Source organism: Mustela nivalis (assembly GCF_964662115.1).
Source record: "Mustela nivalis genome assembly, chromosome: 5".
In the NCBI taxonomy this organism is placed as follows: domain Eukaryota; kingdom Metazoa; phylum Chordata; class Mammalia; order Carnivora; family Mustelidae; genus Mustela; species Mustela nivalis.
This window is the reverse complement of record NC_139024.1, coordinates 29,267,204-29,287,931: the sequence shown is the minus strand read 5'-3', so window position 1 is coordinate 29,287,931 and position 20,728 is coordinate 29,267,204. Positions and strand designations below refer to the sequence as shown.

The 20,728-nt window shown below is 34.9% G+C and overlaps 1 protein-coding gene and 1 pseudogene across 4 annotated transcripts in view; both read left to right on the top strand.

The window, feature by feature from the left end:
- The window catches only part of GRIK2 (glutamate ionotropic receptor kainate type subunit 2), a 652,846-nt gene that overhangs the window by 354,227 nt on the left and 277,891 nt on the right, over window positions 1-20,728 (top strand). The gene's annotated exons all lie outside the window — the stretch shown is intronic.
- On the top strand, window positions 6,580-7,003 carry LOC309865118 (mitochondrial import inner membrane translocase subunit TIM14 pseudogene; annotated as a pseudogene). The gene has a single exon. The product of its transcript is annotated as a mitochondrial import inner membrane translocase subunit TIM14 pseudogene (transcript).

The following is a 20,728-nucleotide window of genomic DNA, read 5'->3' as shown; positions in this document are numbered from 1 at the left end:
GAGGAAATCAAAGTGATCTTGCTTCTGCCAGTTTTCCAAGCTCCTTCAGCTTAAATTCTACAGTATGATGCGGTGCCATGTTTTAGGGTGGTGTGACCTGAACCTCATCAACACCAACCTTCAACATAGAATACCACGTACCCTATATGGTAGGTTCTATCCTTTCTATTTTTTTGTCCTTACTCAAAAAATAATTAAAAGGTAAGAGCTACTTAAGGAAATATTAGAGTAAACATTATAGTTGCTTTATCTGGAACAGAGTTAATTTTGAGTCTCCTTGTAGGTAAGGCGAAAAAACAAGTAAAATGATTTATGCAATTCCCATAGCTGATGGAAAAAATATTTTATTAGTTCATTTGCAAAGTTTTTTTTTTCACATTTTAAGAGAAATTTATTAAGTTAATTCTTATATAAGGAACATTAAATAACATGATCTTAAAAGACTGCGTATTAGGGGCGCCTGGGTGGCTCAGTGGGCTGAAGTCTCTGCCTTCCGCTCCGGTCATAATCCCGGAGTTCTGGGATCGAGTCCCACATTGAGCTCTCTGCTTGGTGGGGAGCCTGCTTCTTCCTCTCTCTGCCTCTCTGCCTACTTGTGACCTCTGTCTGTCAAATAAACAAATAAAATCTAAAAAAAAAAAAAAAAAAGACTGCATATTACATTCTTAAGAGTTATTTCATTTCTTTTAGCTTTTGGTAAAAGCTGAAGGTATAATATCAACATATTATTTGAAGAAAGAATATCTTCTGGTAGCAAAGAGTATTATAAATAAGACTAGACTTTGGAGATTTAATGTTAGGTATACACAACTTAGGGATTTCATCAGAGTGAGTAACTGCCACATCCCTATGCCATCTCCATCGGAGAGCACCAACATAGCAAACTGCTGAATATGGTGGGTCTGCTATTCAAGTGCTGATTACCCTACCGGGTCAGTGCTTAAAAAGTACCTGGCAAAGTTATGCACTTATAAAGGCTGATAGGTATTCTTACCCAAAATGGACAGAGGAACATTTTACTTATGAATGGATGTATGAGGTTATAGTACAAAATTTAGTGTTTGTTTTTATTAATGAATCTCAAAGTTTGATGCCACTTAACGAAACTAAAAATAAGGGGAAAAAATTTCTTAGTCCTGTCCTCTCTTTTCTGCCTCTTCTAAATTTCTTTTTAAAACCTTAGCTGTTGGGTGCCTGGGTGGCCCAGCTGGTTGAGCATCTGCCTTGGCTTGGATCACGATCCCAGGGTCCTGGCTCCCTGCTCAGCAGGGAATCTGCTTTTCCCTCTGCCCCTCCCCCTTGCTTGTGCACATGTGCTTTCACTCTCTCTCTCAAATAAAGAAATAAAAATCTAGGAAAAAACAAAAAACTTAGCTGTTCAGAGTGATTCCCATGAAGCTACATTTTTAGATGTTTCCCCTATATCCCTCCTCATCAGGATCACTTACCATTGTAACATTTTAATTTAGATTTTCAGAGGACTTCTTTTTATTTCTTTCTGATTGAGTTATCTTATCATCAGAATCTTAGATTTTTCTGTTTTTTGAAAGTTCTGAAATCTGATTTCTTAAAACATGGACTGTTATAATTTAATCCCCAAATTCTCACCTCTTAGCTGCCTTTCCTCAAGATTATCCTGAATATTTGGTGGCAAGTCATTTGGAGTTCCATCGTTCCAACTTGGCCACCCGTTTCTTCTTATGGATTCAAAGTCATTGTACTGCTTCCTCTAGCATCTGAGGCATTAAACTGCCAGCCAGCAAGGCAAGCAAAGAAATGACTTCTTTAGTTGAATAACACTCCAAGGAGAGTTGAGTACTCTTTTTCCTCCCTCCTTCCTATCATTTGTATAACTCATCATTCTAGCGTTTTTGTATGTGAACATGGAATAATCATCCATTTCAATCATATGCCTGTGTATTATCCATATTATCCTCACGAATGGCTCCACTTACAATCCTGTCTTTTTATTGTCACCGTCCAACCACCTTCAGAGTTCTAGCTCAGCAGGTAAAATAGATTTCATTATGCTATCCTTCCTTCTAACAGACTTGTTTCTTCAGTTAAACTATGCACTTGCACTGCTGCATTCTAATATTGAATCTCTCAATTTCCCTTGGCAAATACACATGCACTCAAGTGAATGGACATGCACACACATATCCTTTTTATTGTAATCCTCTGGCTATTCATATGTAGTCATCTGAGGACACAGTTGTTATTGTTGTTTTTAAGATTCTATTTATTCATTTGAGAGAGAGAGACAGAGAGAGTACAAGCAGGGGGAGAGGCAGAGCGCGAGGGAAAAGCAGACCTCCTCTGAGCAGAGAGTCCTACATGGGGTTCCATCCCAGGACCTGGAGATCATGAGATGACCAGGAGGCAGATGCTTAACCACCTGAGCCACTGAGGTGCCCCAGGACTAAGATATTTTTTATATACAGTGATGTTCTTCTGTGAATACCTTGGGAAATTTCCCAATGTTTTTCTTTCTATCTTATCTAATATAACTTTTATAAGCTGTGTTAATATTTTATGTATATTTTCTCTCCATAAATTTTACTTTAAAATACTCTGAATTAGATCAGCAGATCATGATAGAGTTAATATTCTTTCATATGAAAATGTATTGCATACTTAGCCAATGCCCACCTATTTTGGTATCTTAAACTATGAATTTGCTGCCACTTATGTAACTAGTAGCTTTGCATTTGTTCCTTTCCTAAATTACGTAGTACATCAGAGAAAGAGTTTAAAAGAGCATCTGGGTCCTGGGAGACCTTTAGTTTCCTGCCGAGGACATCATAGCTTCATAGAAACTGTTCGTATGTTTATCACAATGGCATGATTCAAATCTGCATAAACTATCAGGCATGAGTAGTTGTTAGCATGTGTGATAGATAGTCCTTGTGTGGGTTTTTTTTTTTTTTTTCCCCATTATGTCCCTGATGTATATTCCAGAAAGACACTGCACTTCCTATTTGGCCATATCAAGTTTACATAAAATTCATTCTTCCTTCTTGGTGAATGATAGGTTTTATCCAATTAGATGGCCTTCATTCTTTCTTGAAAAGTAGACAGTTACTTCCAAGTCATTAACTTTTGGTTTCTTTCTTTTTTTTTTTTTTTTTTTAAGATTATTTATTTATTTGACAGACAGAAATCACAAGTAGGCAGAGAGGCAGGCAGAGAGAGAGGAGGAAGCAGGCTCCCCGCCGAACAGAGAGCCCGATGCGGGACTCGATCCCATGACCCTGATCTTTTGGAATGTCTGTGCTTCTGTGAATTCATATACATATGGATATCTTAATTCATTGAGCCAATAATAATATATTTAAAAAAAAATTCAAAGATGAAAAATACTGTTTTGTAATAACAATATAGACATTAATATTGGTAGACATATCATTCACTATTATTTGGGTTGCTTAAATTATATCTAAATGCTAATTAGATTCAGTTGAAAGTAGAGAGAAAGACCATTTCTAGTGCATTTAAGAGAGAAAACTGCAATACAGAATTTATCTTTGGATATTATTAAACAACAATTATATCTTACTTTGTTCTGTGACTGGCAGGCCATGTGCTGTAGAGACCACAGCCAGAGTCTCTGCAGGAGGATCGCAGATACTGCCAAGTCAGAAGGAGACACCAGCCAAGGGGATCTGGCATTGCAATTGCTAGAATTTCTCCTGAAAATGTTCATATTTTAGGCAAAAATAAACAAAATGATGTTACCATAGTACCTACCAAATAGAACCAGGGACAAATCCTTCTTGAATTAATGTAAGTTATAGCATGATGTAGAAATGGAAAGCTTATAAATGAAAAATATTCATTCGGGCAAAATAAATGGATACTTTGGAGTTAACTATTTCTTATTCTAAGAGTTGTTAGAAATAAAGTAGACCAAAATGTATTATCTATTAGTGAATGTCATAGAATACACAAAGCAGATAATTGAATAAAAATTATTTAGTGGTGATAAAATTTGTATTCTGGGAGCTAATCATCCTTGTTCAATTAAAGGACAAATTAATGTAAGGGAGCTCTAGTACAACTAAAGACTTTAAGAAGGACATTAAATATATTCATTAAACCATATGAAATTGCCATTTTTGTAAATCAAAAATGGTTTCTATAATTTCAAATGCTTTTAAAATAATAATGGTTTTAAATAGTTTTAATACATTTTAATATATATAATGCATACTAAATAGTTTTAATACATTATTTACATTATAAATATTTATATAAATTTCTCCCATATCACCAGACTGTGAGTTCAGCTAGGGCAGGATTATTGAAGTATGTCCCACCAGGATATATTACTATACTTGGTACCTAGTAGTTGCTTAAAAAAAGAACCTGACACTATTTTCCAGGATAGTCATCTCCTGTATTTTGATAGACTATGGCTTAAATGTATGTATATTTAGCTATGAATTATGTTCTAATTCATTAGAATGTTATGTATATAATAAAATGTACATGCGAGTTTTGAAAATTTTAATTTTTTATTGATCTAAGAAGAGGAGGATGACTTCGAAAAACTCCGAAATTTAGTCTAAAAATAATTGTTATATTTGCAATAAGTGCTTAAAAAGAACCATTGACCTAATTTAAATCTGACCATTTTGCTTTTCGCACTTTATTTTGAAGAACCTGAATGAGAGCAAAAAGGGACCAATGCTTACCAAGTGGCTAGATAAGAAAGGCTAAGTTTATAAATTTACATATCACAAAAGAAGTATTATTTCTGCTAAACAGATTTCAAAGCAGAATCTCTGAGAAGTTAGCTCCAGAGCCCGACCTATAACCTGTCTGATAGTGAAGCCCCCTCAGGTGTGGCTTCCCTTCAACTGAGAATGATAATATTTGTTCACAGTTGTCTATCAAGGAGGCTTAAAAATTGGACTGGTTTCATATATATAGGCATCTTATATCTATGATCTATGTAAAGAAAAATGGTTTTCCTTTCATGGTGAAAAAGCAAGACAAATGAAAGCAATTGTTCAATGTGTATTTACTTCTGGGTTTCTTTCTGGAGCAATAGCAAGAGCAAGACAAGACAATTACTTATTGGATAGTTATGTATGCCAGGTTTTATGATAAATATTGTATCAAAAGTGGCCTCATTCAACTCATAATTTCCTGGTTGAGCTATGAGTTTTGCCATTTTGCAGCTGTATATTCTTAGGCTTGGAGAGAATAAGTTGGCTAGTTTCACACAGTAGGTAAGTGACAGGGCCAGGATTTGAACATAAGTTTCCGGAAATCCAAAACCCATATTCAGTAATCACAATAAATACTACTTTCCTTCTCCTGAAAGCCAGATTTTGTGATGTATACATAATACTTTCTTTTTTTACCCTGCTCACAGAAGCTCAAATAAATGTGTTTGAAAACTACTCAATCATATCCATTGGAAATTGGATAGAAATAAAAATATCAAGACTTGTAGCAGATTCCTTTCTGCTCTCGATAGCATGACCAGTATTTCTTCCATGGGTGCTGATTAATGACACCCAAAGTTTCAATGCTATTGCACATATCTATAGCACCAGTTATAGTTACAAGATTCATCAATGTCTTGATGCTATGGCAAGAAAAAGCATTCACGAAGAATGATGCAATTATTTTCCTGTAGTTCCAAGCTTCTTGCTTTTGGACGCTTAGCAGCTGAATGGTCAGAGGGAGAGAAGTATTGCAACTGCATATAATTGGGTCAAGGCTTGTGGATTAGTTGCTGCCGGACATAGGATCAGTGGAAGAATGGTAGACTCTCCATGTTTTTTTTCACACAGGCCTGCTGGCTATTTTTTCACTTTTCATGTCTTTTCTAAACTAAACAGGGCCACTGATTCAAGACTATTCCTCTGAAAGGATACTGTCATTTAATGTCAGGTTCTCTGAACATGATGGACTGTTGTGGTACAGGGAAAAAGGTATTGGGTTGGGAAGCAAAACACTGAGATTCTCTTCTACCATTACTAACTGTAAATCTCTAATGTCATAAACATCTTTTGTTCTTTTATTTTTCATTTTTAGTTTTTTTATTATGATAAACTTTAAATAGCTATAAAAGAAAACAATATTCATAGCAAACCCTTCTGTATTCTACCCATCTTCAAAAATTATCAGCTCACCGTGCCATTTCATTTTATTTCTATTGTCTCTTGTTTTCCTCTCCATGTAATATCATAGTAAATCCAAGATATCATATCATTTTATTCCTAAATATTACATTATGTATCACTAAGAAGTGACTTTTAAAAAAATATAACATAAATAACAGTAGAGTACCTAACATTAATAATTATTTATCATCATATATGCAGTGTTTTAATTTCAGTCATCTCATAGATTTCTTTTTTTTTTCTTTATTGTTGTTTTTTTAAAAATTGGGATCCAAATACAATCTGCTCATTACAATAGGCTGACGTTATTCCACTGTCTGGATTTTGCTGACTGAATCCCCATGGTACTCTTCAGTATGTTCCTCTGACCTCTGTATTTTCTGTAAATTGGTGGTTGGTTCTAGACTTAATACCTATAGGTTTTACTTATTTACTTGGGGCTGGGATGAACCGCACTCTCGGTGGAGGCCGGGGAGCCAAGCCAGAGCCATGGCAAGTACAGTGGTAGCAGTTGGACTGACCATTGCTGCTGCAGGATTTGCAGGCTGTTACGTTTTGCAAGCCATGAAACACATGGAGCCTCAAGTAAAACAAGTTTTTCAGAGTTTACCAAAATCTGCCTTCAGTGGTGGCTATTATAGAGGTGGGTTTGAACCCAAAATGACAAAACGGGAAGCAGCATTAATACTAGGCATAAGTCCTACTGCCAATAAAGGAAAAATAAGAGATGCTCATCGACGAATTATGCTTTTAAATCACCCAGACAAGGGAGGATCTCCTTATATAGCAGCCAAAATCAATGAAGCTAAAGATTTACTAGAAGGTCAAGCTAAAAAATGAAGTAAATGTGTGATGAATCTTAAGTTCTTGTTAGTTTATGTATATGAGTGTTAGCTTTTTATAATAAAATGCCTCAAAAGCAAAACTGCTTTTTAGATGGTATTGTGTTCTCCTATCAGAAGGCACTTAATGTTTGATTGCTTTTATGATGGTCTAAAGTCTTTGGGGAAATTGACCTTGGTATATAATTATGAATCCACCCATAAAAGATTAATAATTGTTTTCAGATATAATACTTTATAATACTTATTTTCTTTCTATGTATTTGCTTTTAGAAGACTTTGACCATTAATAATTACTTATCAGTTAGTTTTGTATTTATATGACAGAAAGAAAGAAAGAGAGGGACCAGAACTCTATTGAACATTTGTGGCTTATCTTTCTACTGCATGATAGTTGATAGCTTCCTTAGATATTGAGTATTACTGGGAGTTTCTGCTGTGTGAAGTGATATAGAATATTGATAATATAGAATATATTAAAATATTAGAACAATAAAATCAATTGAAAAATAGCCCTATGTTATTGGATAGAGTAATTTAATAATTAAATTTTTATTAATTTTTAAGAATGTTCTGCATGGTACCTTTTTAACTTTCAATTAATATGTTTGCTTTCATAAATTGAGGCTATCGAATATTATTGAAAATTATGTGAGCTGAGTTGGGTATTTTCTTCTATTATTACTCCTCATTCCATAATTCATGATATAAAATTAATCAAAGAAGCCATCACCCTTCTCCTTAGAGCACTTAAGTTCTCACGAAGGAGACAGACACATATGTGATTAATCGCTATGTAGTGTGATGAGTGCTGTGAAAAGGAAAGACAGGGTGCCTGGTGAACACATAGCAGAGGCTCCTATTCCATATTCTGAGTGGTCAGGGAGGTGAGGGCTGTGCTACCTAGGAATCAGACTGTAGGGAGAAAGAATGAGAGATCCATGTAGCAGGAACAGCATATGCAGAAGCTCAGAGGTCAGAAAATATAGGTCCTGTGAGGAAGTGAAACATTGTTCACTATGGCTGCATCATAGAAGTCAAGTGGATGGGGCAGTACAACATGAAAATGGCCAGATGAAGAGAGGTGAGACTGTGAATTGCCTCCTAAGCCACATGGAAGAATATGGACTTGAGCCTGTTAGTGATGAGGAACTTCTGAAGAGTTTTAAGATTCACTCAGGCTTGAATGTGTGGAGAATAGATTCTAGCAAATTGATACCAGAAACAAGGGGCAACTTGTCATTTAAACTTTCTGCGCCTCACAACAGGGTTGGCATAAATCATGTCTGAAATTGTTCCTAACACTATATGAATCCGAAATCTCTTCTAACTCGTGTAGACACTAGAGAGTGTTCAGGAAGGTTTTCTCCACAGAGACATGATGAGAAGAAATTAATCCTATCTTCCAGATAAACCAGTGTGTTATCTGCCCTCGCTTGACAGATATATCAGAAATCACTCTGCTCACTAATAAAAACCTAATTCAAAAATATTATCTACCCAGTGAGTATGGTACGTTTTCAGTCATTTGGAGCAGAGTAGTAGCAGAGATAACACTAGAATAACATTAATAAAATACGACAAAATAACAGCTAAATATTGTGAAATATTTTCTTATACCTATAAGTATATCCAGTTTATTGGCAAAACTGATTTATATAGTGCATTTCACCCTAGGAAAGCAATTTATGAAACATTATTATAATGAAATTGTGTTTTTTCAATTAGTTGTTGAACACAAAGGTTTTAACACTTGGGGGAAAATGTTTATATGGAATACTTTCTGTTAAGAGAGGACCTGTAGGCACTTTATTTGAAAGGTTTTATACTAGAAGACTTTTATAGGAGATGTAAAGCTCCCTCCCTCCAGGTATTGTGTTCCTTAATAACATCTGAGGCCACTGCGATGCCATTCCTTGTTAGTACCACTGCTGCACTGTTTAGACAAGACTAGCAGAAGAGGTAAGTTTCCCCAAGGGAGTAGTTAGGAAATTAATTAAATGGAGGGAGGCACTGGGATATTTAGAAAACAAATTAGAGTCAAGACCAAACACAGGCAGGAACAAAAAAGAGCAATAAGAATCATGGGAGAGCTAAGATTGCTATATGGCCTTCCCACCACTGTTCTAAGAGAAACATGGATGATAATCTTTCTCAGGAAAATACATTTCCTTTTCCCACGGTAATGTACATTTAAAAATAACTACATTTATAAAATTTAAACATTTTATTCAGTACTGCTTAAAAGATATGTTCTCACCTAAGCAAAGGCTTCATGCCAGTCATAAATCTCAGAGGCTGCTCTAATCCTTATTTGGAAGGTTGTTACAGACTCTTGACAAAGGACAGGTTTAGGAGGGCTTGGTATGAAAGTAAATACTCAGACCTCTTGGAAAACAATTTCTTTAGTTGGCCGTTTGAATTTTAAGAGTTGTCTTTCTTTTCAATTCTAAGTTAATTGAAAATACCAGAGTACTAGAGTTTGTAAGGCAAGAAGTCTTGGTCATAGCATTAATTTAAAATACAGAGTGGACTTGTGTGACAGTCACTATTCATGAGTTTATCTGATTTTCATGAAGCTTAGCCAAGCAATTGACATTACTTTTTTGCTATTGCACTCACTAATAATTAATTCTTATAATTCTTAAACAAAATGGAAGTTTCTTAAAGGCAAAGATGTCTCTGATATATAGAATTACTCTATAATGTATAAAATTAATGTAATATATAATATATATTTACATATAATGTAATATAATGTTTATATGCACATTGAATTTTGATCTTACCAAATCTTGTAAATAATTACTTGCTAAGAACTCCAGTGGCTGAAGTTCAAGTTTCCAACAAAATTGCCTCAAATAGCTGATGAGACATAGAGGGTTGACAGGGAAGGAAAATAGAAAACATTTGTTCGGTTATTGATATCAAGTTGAGTTTTCATGCTTTTGTGGACATTGAATCAACATATGTTATATTACCGATCAAAAGAAATATATTTTTAAACTGGGGAACTGAGGCTTAGGCCACTATTTTCTGGTTAAGTCAATGAATATATAGTATTTAATGTGTTATGGGAGAAATAAAGAAGTTCTTCCTTGAACATATAATATAGTAAGTATATACAGTCAGGAAAATGTAGAATTATTAAAATATAAACATTAAATAAAAATCAAACAATTCTTCTATTACACATAATGACAGTAATTATAGCTAACTTTTCTTGAGTGGATGGTTCAGTGAAGCATACTACATGCGTTATTCATTTAAATTTTCAAATGGGGAGTGAATTTCGATTATTTCCCCTCATCCACGTAGAGGAAAACACAATTGTCAGTTTTATTTCATGGGTCAGCTCATCTGAGGTTCAGAAGGCATGAGCAGCTTGCCTAAGACACAAAACCCGAGATTTAAACAATGAAGCCTGTCTTCCCTCCTGTCTCACAACCTTACTTCCCAAGAACCCTTTCTTATAAGGCAAGGCATCTGTTGTGGAGACCTTGCTCTAACAGAATTATAATACTTCTGGGTACAGGCTGGAAAGTCTACTCAAATGGTCTGCAGATGGAAAATAATATTTTCATGCACTTTCTTTTTCAAATGCATTTCCTTTAAAAGTTCTGTCTCTTACTCAATTCTGTATCTTTCATAGAATTTCCTTTATAATTGGCCTCTGAATTAAAAATGTAAGCTTCATTCCTGGCATTAAAAGCCAAACACATTGTATGAGTTTGAAAAAGTAATTAAACCACAGTAGGTTACATGAAAGTTTAAGTGATGTAAAAGTATTTTAATATATTACAATGCATTTCAATAACTATAGTGTTTTAACTAAGTCAGAGCCTGTGATGTGGGTATTATTATTCATTTTATGAACTACATGCACCATATTTTAAAGAGGATAGTATACGACATACACAGATTATTAGGTGCACATTGTTTATAGTTAAATGACTTGCTGTTGTTCATGTATTGCTCCCTGTTGGAAGACACTCCAGTGGTGGAAACAAAATCTCTGCTGTTTGTTTAATTGTGCCCCAGGGTAGAGATGAGAATGTGTCTAGAAGTGAGAGAACACCAGCTTTAATAAGCATACAATGCAATTTAACAGTTCATAAAACAGTAAAATTTAATCCTGGACTGAGAGATTTATTAAATTTCACTCAGCAAAATGGAGTATGGGATATGAAAGCAAGTGAGAATTAAGTGAAATGATTTCAGGGCTAATAGATTTTATTACCTGATAAAGTAGGGAAATCATTCTCCTTTTTTTGAGCTATTTCTTCTTAATTCATTGTTTGGAAATAATTGGCTTGCATAGGAAGGCTTTTTCCAAACAAAATAAATAAGTTGGAAAAAAACAAAGCTTTTGTTTAACTTTATTTGTTTAATTTCAAAAGCGTAAAACTGCCCTACTGAAATCTTATGAGACTATGGCTGAAATATTTTAAACTGCAAGTTAAAGTATTTTGTATTCAAGGAGAATTGCTTAATTTTCCTTTTTTTAAAAATCCATTTACAGTGCCCCCAAACTAAATGATGCCTGACAACATCGCATTTTCGCATAGTATCATTTTTGCATATCAAGTAGCATATTAAAAAATTCTTAGGCATATTCTCTGCGCCTATAATGATCAAGTCTATTAAAGCTTTGCTAGAAATTGACAATACTGTATTTTTAAAGCTTGTTTTGTTTTCCCCTACCTTTCATATTATTTAAAGAAGTATTAAGTAGTTTAAACATGCTATTAAAAATATAATAAGTTATAATTAGAAGATCTCCTCCTATATAGCATCTAAAATTGCTACTTTTTTTTTTTTTCGTTTTGGGGAGTTGAAAAAACTTTTTCTGATTAAAAGAAGCTTTCCCAATGCTGGATGTCTCCTGATTTGCATAACAAAAATAGCAGCTAATGACTGTGTAAAGATTTAACTGTGTTTTTGCACACATTGTTTCATTTGAGCCTCATTACACCGTAGTGCAGTAAGTAGGGCAGGTATCATTGCCCCTGTTTTATAGCTAAAAAAAATGGGGTTTGGAGAGGTTATGATTTACCAGAGGACATGTGGTGTTTAAGTGCAGAATAGATTTTGTCCTGGTCATTTGAATTCAACTTATAAAAACATTATTAAGGCTCTTTGCTCCATATTAAATAGCAACATTTAAAATCATTAGTTTTTGAGGATTTAAATCATTTTAATTGAGTTATAATTGTATTTGTAATTATTCAAACCTCTTGAGCAATTCCGATAATCACTTTATTAGAAAAAGATTTGTCTTTCTGTGATCACTAGCTAGATAACCACAGCAATTTACTTTAAAACAAAAACATATTTTAAATTGTTTAACATTCTTGAGTTGATGATACACCTGTGAAAGTAAGCTACCTGAATATGAATTTACCTATACTTAATTACACAAGTGAAATGTTAGAATTAAAATAAATGTAACAAGGTTAACACAAATTATGGCGGTGCTTTGTATCATTTTGAGATTTTTCCTTAGGAAGTGCAATTTTTGAGAAAGTTAACACAGACAAAATTAATTTTTTATCTCTTGATTGACAATCATGTTTTACATTATCGGTACAATATTTGTCCCACATGAGATACTTAATACATGTCAAACAATAATGAGAATCAAGTATGAGGTGTTAGTTGATTGACAAGGAAAGTCTCAGTGATAACTTAAGTAGTGCATCTGAAGGAACTGCCCAAAGCCAATCAAATGTTCCCAAGAATGCACATATTTAGTGTCCTCTTTTGACTTCAGTTAGAGAGATCGCGGAGGGCAGTCAGGAGAGGGGTGCAGATCACACATTACTCTTTAAAACATATCTGCACACAGAAGTTGTCTCCAGGGCCAACATTGTTGTATTCCATGGCCATAAAAAGAAATAGTATCAATTGTTGGACAGTCTTTTGGTTACATCTTGTAGTGATCACTTATAGAAGAAAAAATAAAGGGAAGCAGGAGCACTTAACATCTGTCAGACTCTTGTGGTTTTATCTACCATTCTTTTTTCTTTTTTTTTTTTAAAGTAGCAATTTAAGTTAAAATAGGTACCCTCAAGACAAATATAACGGGCCCATTAGAAAATAGGATAGGAAACAAAATTGTGTTAATTGTGGTCCCCACATTTTTTCCAGAGGGTTCCTGATAGCCCACATGCTCTACTCCTATTGGTTGGGCTTCTTTTTCCCTCTCATTCTGTGATATTCCTTTCCTGACTACAGCAAAACTCCATATTGTGGCAGCAAACTTATACCTTAGAAAATCATTCACTAGAATATGACCTTAAGCTTTTGCCTTTCCTCATCTTCATAGTAAAAGCTTTTATGGACAGGATATTTCAGGGTTATATTTTTAACAAAACCAGATGCAAAGGTTTTACTTAATCACATCTTCCCATAATGTCCCCATTTCCTGTTTTAATTAGGTACCTCCTAATCTTCCTCAGAATTAGAGGGGATGACTTGGGTTCACATTTGCCTCAGAATCTGGGTATTCTGGGTGACAGGGGCGGCTTTCCCTAGTCTAGTTTGATAAATGACTTAGTCTAAAATGGTGTCATTAGGTACATGGCTTGACAGGATTTGAAGTTTGTCCAAATTCAAGATGCTAATTGCACTTTCTTGTCCAGTTAATATTCAGCTTTAAAGTAGATATGTCATACGGGTCAGTTTCAGATACCCATGAGGTTAATCCAGAAGCAAACCAAAGTCACCATCAAAGTATAATGTTTTCAATACATTCTGCTTTTCTTATTTGGGTAATCATGTGGCTGCGAAACTTCGTTATGACTGAATCATCAGACATGAAGGGCTTGCTTTTAACTCTGCATCTCCTAGAGTCAGACCGGCCCATGTCAACTGCAGGTGCCGATCCCAGGGCTGTCTGCACGAAGCTGCAGCGTCAGGACAAACCATGCTGGGTATTCCTTGGAGACACTCATGTACAAATGAAATAATGTTCCAAAGAACATGGAGGCCATCCTCCAGAGGAACAAGTAATGACAAAAGGACAATGTACAGATCGAGGGTCTTGGCAGAAAATCAAAGGGGCTCTCCCTACTGCTTCGATTCAGTGACAGTGTGGTAAGAACACTGGAGTTGCAGGATTTGTTTTTAACAACTGAATGATTCCCCCGGCGCCAGAGCTCTGGGCCGGTGTAATTGTTCTAATTCGCTTGATCCTGAAAAATGACTCTAAGTTGGAGGTTTCTAGAAATGGAATATTGGCCTGACTTAGTCACTGTCCGTTATTTGCTCACTGCCAGTTATCTGACTAAACAACTCAAATTACCTGGCATTGTGGATATATTATAAATGCTATGTATCCCAGAAGATAAACATTCCGTTCCCGCTTTCCCTCCCTCAGTATAAGGAAGTTACCATCTTTTAATCATGTTCAGTTTATTCAGCATAGGTCTTTTCTCCTCAAATCAATTCCCTTTTGAGGGAGCCATATTAACAGATATTAACATGTTAACAGATTCAAACCTGGTTGATCTATCCCCCTTAACTGATTTAAACATGAATGAACCTGAATGTTATATGGAGGACTGCCTTCATAGGCAACAACTTGGATCCAGTAACTTGGATCCCAGTCCCACTTGGATTTGTGCAGTAACATAGGATCCCAGGCTTAGAAAGGACCCATGTTCGTTTTAATGCTATGTTGTTGCCATCCTGAAATTCTTAATATTTGGATATCCACGTGTTTTTCTTTTCCACTAGGCCCTGCAAATGATATAACCAGTCCTGACGGCTGCTAATATTTACGTAGAACTATCATTTGCACAGTTAAGTAAGTTGAAGAGCAAAAAGTCACAGATTTTTTGTCTGACTTGACAGTGAGGCAGTTAAACATTTGCCTTTAAGGAAGGTCAACACAAATTCATAAAATTAAAAAAAAAAATTAATTCCTATGCCTTGGTTTCTTTGACACCATCATCTCCTGGTTCTCTGTATTCAGGGTCCCCTGCTTTGTGGTCCTCGTCCTGTCAGTCCTTATGTGTTGACCCTCTTCTCATTCTACCTTTACTCCTGGGTACCATTTGCTCCTCTGCTTTAGGCCTTCCCCCTGACCTGATAATTTCCAACTTAACATCCCTGGCCCACTCCTGTCTCCTAAGACATGAAGTTATACATTCAGCCCCATCTACCAGACACTTCTACTTGCAAGTTTCAGAGACAACTCAAACCTATCATCAACTTCCTTCCTGGAACCTCTTGTCTGATGGGGATACAGCAATTGGAAAAGTCTCTATACACCTGGAGATTATGCTCTAAAGGAGGGGAAAGATAATAATCCCTTGAATGTGATAAGTGCTCTGAAGAAAAGTAGGAGAATAAAGTTGGAGACATATTATTGATAACATTGATGTACATTATTTTATCTCCATGAATATCATGACCATCTTCTCATTAGCCCAAACAATAATAAACCTGAATTACTACAGCCTCCTTTCTGTTTGTCACCACTCCCTTCATCTCCCCCCAAATCAAGGAACAAGTCTACTCATAAATATTTCCTGAATTCACCCATTTTTTCTTCTTCTCCTTGTTCTTAATATGCTCATCTGAACAACTGTACTCCCTTGTCTCTAGTTTTGCACCAAAGTTTTACACCAAAGGACACAAGAGTAGTCCTGTCTGAAAGTAGATCTGATCATGTGTCTCTCCTCAAAGCACTTTAATGGCTTCCCGTAGCCTACAGATAAAATCTAGATTTGTGAGCATGGCTGACAAAATCCTCTATTTTCTGATTTTTGCCAGTAACCCCATCTCTTCCTCACCACCAAAAACCCCCCATCCTCATGATGCTTCAACCATAGGGAATCTTCCTCCGGTTCCTCAAGACTGTCTTGTTGTCTCTCATTTGAGCCATCATACATCTTTTCCCTCTTCATCTGACTCTTACACCTCCTTATGTCAATATCACTTTCTTCTGAAAGCCTTCTCTGAGTCACCCAATGTAAATTAGGGTTTCTTGTATGTGCTGCTATAGCTGTCCCCCCATTTCAATTTTAAGATTTTTTTTAAAGAGAGAGACACAACGAGAGAGGGAACATAAGCAGGGGGAGTGGGAGAGGGAGAAGCAGGCTTCCCACTGAGCAGGGAGCTGGATTGGGGCTTGATCCCAGGACCCTGACCTGACCTGATCATGACCTGAGCCTCAGGCAGCAGCTTAACAACTGAGCCACCCAGGCGCCCCCATCTTGCTTCTATTTTTGTCTCTAACATTAGCACAGTGCCTAGCATGGGGCGCCTCATTAGGGATTGTATGTGTGCCATTTATTTGTGTCTATCTCGGATTTCTTTCTGAATCTAAATGATGTTATATATATGTTAATGTAGTCTTATCTAAATACAAATGCTGACAGCAGTTGGGCACATCAAATTGGCTTTTTCATCATTGGTATTTTTTTCTAGGAAGAACAGTGAAATGATCCAGTTGCATTTCAGTTTTAGAGGGTACATTTACTCCCTCTTTTGCAAGAGCTACCTGGGTTAGTCTTGAAGTTAATCATTCTAACACAGAGGCAGAAATTGGATATTGCTACTTGGAAAGGGCACAAGAAAACAAAAAAGGATATTTTGTCCTTCAGGAAGTGTTTTTTTATGAAATTAGTTTCTCTCTCTCCACGAAGCAGAAACTCAACTCGTAACCTATTCTTGAAAACCTATAGAAAAAAAAAAAAAAAAAAAAAAAAAAAAAAAGAAAACCTATAGAAATGGCAGACACTACCTTTAAATGAAGTTGTTTTGGGTGGATATAATTAAATGGCCCTTTTCTTGAAAATGAAGAACCTGGCAAATTTGGATTTTCCTATGCATCTACTGAAATTTAGTTTCTCAGGAAAATGCTATGAGTCATTTTTATGCAATTCTTTCTTTTTGCATCATAAATAGTCTAAATCCTAAAATGTATAGAAATTTAATCCTATCAAAATTTAAATTAAACATTTCTTGATTAAAACAACATTTGAAGTTACCTTTGTTTTGCAAGGTGCATTGATTAGAATAATGAGCCAAATATCCATTTAAAATACTTTCAGCGTGAAGAGATTGTTTGTTTAAGAAAGTGATAAACACACAGTCGTCATTAGATCAATATTTGCCTGATATACTCTGTATTTATTCCACTTATTCTTATATAGTTGTTCATAATTTGGACACTTGCTTTTAAAAACTGAGAAAATCAACCTTAATATTTAACAGATGTTTTTAAAAAGTGAAATAGCCATGTCATTAATTTCATATTTCTAATAATCACTCATGAGTATTTTTTCCTAACTCTTGTGGCTGGCAATTTGATATCATTGAGGGTATCAAAATGATATCCTTAACAGTTCCTGAAATGGTTTAAACCTCCCTCAGAGTCATGTTTGACATAAACGAACACATTTTGGATTTCTATAACATTCAGTTGAGAGAATAAGATCTGCTATGTTTACTGCAAATTCCTTTTTTTAATAAAGTTGGGTATAAATAAGATACATCAAACCACTATGTTTGAAAACATCTAGTCATGACATGTAATTGTCAAACTGTGTTTTAGGTAAACACAGCATGTCTTTATAACCAGATGACTTCTGGGAGTGTCGTCCTCTAGAACTGAGCTGCCTGCTAACTAACAACAGTGCTCAAGACAGAAAGCAAGCATGTTAGTGCCTTTCCAAATGAGCCCCCTTCTTAGTGAGCACTGCCATAATTTTATGTAATAGCTCAGGGCTTCATTTGCAGGAAGCAGACACCATGTTAATTAACAGAACAATGCTTGCAGAAAAGCTTTAAGATACTGCTTGATTAATCACTTATTCCTTTTGATGCCCGTGTTTAGAAAATAATTCTCTATGTCCCCTGATGCAGGAGATGTCCTGGCTGGTTGTAGACATCCCAAAGGGGCAGTCTTCAAGACTCATGTGTCAACCAGGCATGTTTTTAAACTCACCTGGATAATATTGAGGCCTGATTCTTACTTCTGATTGTTTTTATGTATGAGAAGTTGGATAATTTATAGTTTAACCTCAGAGAAATTAGAAATGACTCAGGTGAACATGAGTATTACCTAGAATTCAAAACAAATACCTGCTACTTTTAATTCGAAATTCAAATTTGCCTTTGGTCCATTAACTCTGTTGTTTATAAGCACAACACATAATATTTAGATATCAAGCATGAGTAAAACTGTGCTTCATTTATTTTTATGTCATGCCAAAGAATATTAATTGTAACTTCTTTTCTACCTAACAGAGTATTTTCATACAATATAAAAATATAAAGAAGAAAGGTAAACTTTTCTATGATTATTTCTCTCTGTAAGTATTTATGAAGTTAGACAGCTATAGATACAGTAAAATTAAAACTAGGGACATAAGCTACATTCTGTTTTATACTGAAACAACGTGTATCTTAAGAAGGTTCATAATTAAAATTTATTCAGTTGTTAAAAGTAAGGTGGGTCTATTAATATTAACTTGAAAGGGCATATTCCTAAGGTTTGCTGTGTTTTTTTTAAGCAAATTGTAGTAGATCACATTTTTGATTAAAAGAATAAAAATAAACACAGTATCTATATGTGTCCTTTTAGATCTATATAAAAATAAACACAATATCTGTGTGTATGTATCTTTTTAGATATACATTGTTGAGAATAATTACCTCTTAGGAAGTTTGGAGCACGGATGGTGCACTCTAAAATATTTTACTGGATGTAATGCTGAACTATTATAATAGGAATATATTATTTAGTAATGTGAATATGTAAATTTTGATATCCATCTTTACATGTCAATAAATATACCTCTGGACAATAATTTTGATAGTGTTACAATATATTCAGTAATATAAATATAATGTAATTTACTTAACTTCGAGGAACCTTTAGGTTGCTGTATTGTTGTAAAAATATAAACTACATTATAATGCACATATTTGTATATAAATCTATGTGCACTTGTCTTTTTATTTCCATGAAGTAAATTCTCCAAGTAAAATTAGAGTGTTTCAGTTTGTGCTTGCCACATATTTCCAGAATGTTCTCCAGAATAATTGTACCAATTATTTCTAGTACCCAACTGTGGATGTTAACATGCCATTACTGACCTACATCTGGTGAGGAAATTAGGAATTTTCTTTACTGATTCTCTCTCACCTCTGGATCAGGAAAGTTAATGCATGTCATTAAAAAATGAAGGTTGTTTTTTCAATATTGAAAAAATTAATTATTTATTTGAGAGAGAGCATAAGCAGGGGGAAAGGCACTGGAGAGCAAGAATCGGACTGAGTAGGGAGAATCCACTGAGTAGGGAGCCCAACTCAGGACTTGATCACAGAACCCTGGGATCATGACCTGAGCCAAAAGCAAACACTTAACTGACTAAGCCCCTCAGGTATCCCTCAGTGATCTTTATTTTATAGACTACTCCATTATCATAACATAGGTGGAGGTAATCTCTAAAATAGATGCCTAATTTATGTTTTTAAGCATGTTGTATGTAGCAGCAATTTATGTTAGCATAAATTATCATGGTTAGTAGAAAAAATAGAATGTTTGAAATTTGATAAGCTTAGGTTCAGACCTCAGGTTTGTTCTTTACTGGGTTGATTTAAACCTCAGTTCCTTGGGATCTATTACTTATATTACTAGATTATAAAGAAAATTAAATTAAATAGTATCTGTAAAGTTTCTACCACCATGCCATTTGGTAGTTGTTATAGAAGCCAATCCTTTGATCAAATAGCTTCTTTGTGAAATATTCATTTTCTTTCTGATTTAAGAAAAGGGAGGCAAAATTATCCATAAAGTTAAAAACAGATCTGACCAGCTAAAGTTATAGCTGATGTGCTTATTACTCTGGTTTTTGATATCTGTTTTGAAACTTCACTGTTAACTTTTGATCAAGGATAGTCCTTGTGATTCAGCTAATTTCAAAGAATAATGAAATTAAAGTAAGCTTCACTATTCTTTACATGGTGGGTATGTGCAAAACCTTTGTACTGGTTTCCTTGGGAGCAGAAGTAGGTGCAAATGCCTATGTATAAAATGTGTTGAATTTCTGTTCAACACTTAACATAAAATGATTCTTATATTTGCAGTTATTTTTCCTTCAAAATACAACCAAATGTAAATCTTCCTTAAGGCCCATACTGAAATGGAGAGAAAGGAAAAAGAAGACGGTAAAGGATATACAGCTGTGTAAGAGAGAAATGGAGAGAGTTAGGATCTGGAATGCAAAGTAGCAGAACAACTATCACCTGATGCCCCAAACTCTGGAAACACTGGTGTCTACTCAAGTTTATAGCCTTGTACTGAGGTTCCTTGGACATACTCAGGCGTCATTAGTAGGATTTGAGTCAATGCATAATTTATAAAATTCCTTTCCACAAGACCCCCAAATCTAGCTCATAAGCAAAAAGCTCAAGGATCAAGTTGAACACATTCTGAATGTGTTTTAATTTGAATTTCTTTCCTTCCTTTCTTTCTTTCTTTTTTTTTTTCTTTTGTTACAAATTTTATCAAATGTCTGTGTTTTAACAAACAAGGAAAGAATACTGTCTCATCATTCCTTAAACTGTTTTTTGTTTCTTCTGGTGATTTTTAAAAAATGTCTTTTAAAGCATTTTTAACATCCTCTTGCATCTAATTTCTCTGTGGAATTGTTATTCCTTCTGGCTTTTCCCTGAGCTCCTGCCATATATCACCTTCCATTCTTCCTTTGGCTGCAGCTGTTCAGT